Source organism: Saccoglossus kowalevskii, chromosome 7, assembly GCF_978046115.1.
Source record: "Saccoglossus kowalevskii chromosome 7, keSacKowa6.1, whole genome shotgun sequence".
NCBI lineage: Eukaryota > Metazoa > Hemichordata > Enteropneusta > Harrimaniidae > Saccoglossus > Saccoglossus kowalevskii.
The window spans coordinates 34,115,591-34,119,167 of NC_140647.1; the positions used below are offsets into that span (position 1 = coordinate 34,115,591).

A 3,577-nucleotide genomic window follows, 5' to 3' on the forward strand; every position below is an offset into this window, starting at 1 on the left:
GTGATCATAACTGAAATAAAAGTTTAAAATATCGGAAAATTATATATAAAATTATATACAAGAACGCGGAAATGTGACATCCGCTGTCAAGTCACGATTCCGGTACATAAGTCATGTGACTTAAGACATAGTGTGCACATAACCTTGTTGTAGGAACTAATTACTACTGTGGTAATTTATACGTTCACTTTCACGCGTTTGCCTTTCCGACGCCCCCCCGCTCTCATTAGGGCGTGGCCTTGCATCGTCGAACCACTGTTTCAGTAATATATATTAGAGTAAATTCCAACAAACACCCGCATAAATTGCACATATATAAATAAATATTTTCAATGATTTTCTGCGGAATGATGTTTTTTTTTATAATAATTTGTATTTTTGCCTGTTTGTCTAATAATTAAATTTATAAATAAATGTGAATTCAGACTGTCTCCGACACTGTCTATCACCGACTAACCAGGAAAACTAATGGAAGACTAGTCAGCTAGACATATTTGGGAAAGTACACAACATGGTGTAATGCTTCCATAATTTCCTCAAAGGATGGTATTATTAAACGGTCCTTGGTACATTATCCTGCTTATATCATTGTAGCCATGAAATCGGATGAAAATTCGGGATATTCCCGAAAAGCGATTACTCGGATATGTCTCCGTATAAAAAAGAAGGACCCTTACAGAATCTTCACTGTGAACCAAGATAACAATAACTTCGAATCACTAACATATTTGTGAGATGTCAGTAACGATGCAAAGCTGTATTCTTTTGTTGGCGCTGGTAAGTAGTACTTCATTGAACATTCATTGTTCAAAGTATGCTTGTCGATTTTTTAGATGTCATTTTAAGTTATAAGAATTTTAAACAAAAATACAATTATATTTAGCTGTTGATTTTCATAAACTATAACTTTAACTATATTAACTTTATTTTCCTGCTTTACAGAAGATGTGTAAATGCTTGTATTGTTTATATTCTCCGATATGTAATAGGTGTTAAATATTATGTCTAACTACTATTTTTCAATTCGTGTATCAGTTCAGTCAATTCGTGTGTCGCCGGCGCACGTTCTGTGTTGTTGTTTTAATTTGACTGCACTCTACAGGATTGAATATACAAGATTTGTCTTTTATTAACTTGTTTTTGAAGTGTGAATTTATTCATTCAAACAAATTTCATTACCGTGTTACTTTTAGTTAAACATTAGTATAATCCTCGTACGATTTGTTGCCATCGAGGATCATCGAGGCAGCTCTGGAAATTTAACGATTCCACTAGTCGTTGATGTTCGACAGATGAAAAACAAAACATTTATAATGGCAGCTTGGTATTTTAATCGCGAAAATCGTCATTCAAAAAAATCAACGTATAGACGAGAAATGTGAAACGGAAATAGTTCCAGTAACAAAAAGTTCAGGAACAAACAATATTTCTTAATTTTATTTATAGATATGTATTGTTTGTGTTATAAAGTCGTGTATGTACACTGCAATACAGGTTGGACAGGTTAAACAGTAAAATTAGTGGACACAATTCTCTCTTTTTTCTTTAAATTACATTTTCATGTTATTTTACAGATAGTGTTCGTGACGACATTCACGGTCACAGCCACGTGCCTACGAGATAGCGCACGGGAAGACCCTTGTCCGACAAGTAGAATGATAGACGAAGCAAAAGCGACATATACTCTTCGGTACGAGCGCCCTCTGAACATCAATACGAATGTGAATGTCGGTGACAATAACTGTCCGGGGAATGATATGAGTGCACAACATACACATAGTTGTCCATGGGAAAATAACGTAACGACAGACTGTAACAGGATTCCTGAAACCATCGTTAATGCTACTTGTCTGTGTGCAGCTTGTCAGACGTACTATGACGTTACTATACCATTTGGTAGCTGTGTTGCAATCACATATGAAATGCCAGTGCTAAGAAAATATAGAGAATGTGACAGGTAAGAACACATTAAACGCCTTTGACGGACTTCCAATCAGCTAGAGGTTTGCGTCCGAGCGAGTGATTCCATCGGAGAGGGCGTAGTTACATGTGTTGCCAAGTCTGGCGGGGGGGAGGGGTACTCATAGATTTTTTTTTTCACGATGGGCTAATCAATTATTGCATCATAAATCAAAGACAGTGCAAACCACTCTTCTGTGAATGCCATCTCAACCTGTGCTTTTTCGGTCCAAGACCAGTTAACTTGGAAAACAATTTTATAAAGTAGTGTATTCTAAAATCTCACCTTTTATTTTTTTCAGGTTTGTGCCATCGGTAGAGACAGTTGTTGTTGGATGTACATGTTTGATCGATACCAGTTAGAGCGGTTTTCACAACGCTAAGTTATGGCTACAAAAAAAATGCAAATGTTGCACCAACATTTTGATGATAAGGAATATTGTCTTAATTCATTATTAGTACTTCTGTCCAGAAGAAAAAACAAATGTTGCCGATACAACTACACATAATGTGAAATACCACGTATTCAAATATTGTAATTTTCGACATTCGAAAAAAGTATATATTTTATATCATGTTTAATATAGTTATTTTTTGTCTTCTCTCTATTTTTTGGTGTATTTTTCTTAACTAAGTTTGTTCATGGAATAAAAAAAGCTATTGTTAATTGCAGTAGAAGTGTAGTGAATAGGTAGAAATCAAAATAACACTAGGATGAAATGGTTATGGACAAAACATCACTCTGCAATCAAGATAATGGGTGCTTTGTTTATTGTTCAAACACCGCCACCCCGTACGATTTGGTATCTGGACCTATATCCATACTTCACCGATATCCAAAAATAGAATGGCAGAAATGCCTAAGTTCATCATTAAAATGCATGTGCACACGCTTGCTATATGATATACATGTATATGCAAAGTTTAATCGTTAAGGCTCCAGAACCGACTTTCTTAAAACAAAATGACGTGCACAAAATGTTTGAACAATATCTGTCAATGCATGAACAAGATTTGCTTGAAATGACAAAAACGCATGATTTGGATGTATTTTTGACTCTCAAGTGGTGTGCTTATCACAAAATAGAAGTCCTTGAAATTGGTCATATAGTTGTCAACTTATAAAACAGAGTTGTCAACTTATTATAAATTCATCTCGATGTCAATGTACATGTATTATGAATTAATATAAACAAATGTTTGCCGACACCTTAGTCAACTAATTATTAATAGTCAAAATCACTGCCAAAAATAACAAATAAAAATTATGTGGAGGGGGGCATTTAGCTTGATACCAGTAGTAGTATGTGTGTGTGTCTGTTCCATCAATATCTCAACGAATGCTCATCAAACTTCAATGATAGGTGCCCAGGACAATGCACACAGCCTAGTAGTTTTTGCTTGAAATGATGCATATTTATAACCTAATTTTCATAATAATTAGCTAATTTGCAGGGTTTCCAACAATATCTCAAATCACTTGACATATTTCAATGAGAGTTAGCATTAATATGCCCTGGGACAAGGCACATGCCTTCTTAGTTTTGGGTTGAAATTGATGCATATTAATTACCTAATTTACATAGTATAGTATAGTATAGTATAGTATAGTATAGTA

The 3,577-nt window shown here is 34.6% G+C and overlaps 1 long non-coding RNA gene across 1 annotated transcript; it reads left to right on the top strand.

Annotated features, from left to right (window-relative positions):
• The first annotated feature begins 1,841 nt into the window (after positions 1-1,841).
• Positions 1,842-2,392, top strand: LOC144352811 (uncharacterized). Its single transcript, XR_013420683.1, has 2 exons — positions 1,842-1,957; positions 2,262-2,392. It is a non-coding gene; the product is annotated as an uncharacterized LOC144352811 (long non-coding RNA).
• Positions 2,393-3,577: the final 1,185 nt, after the last annotated feature.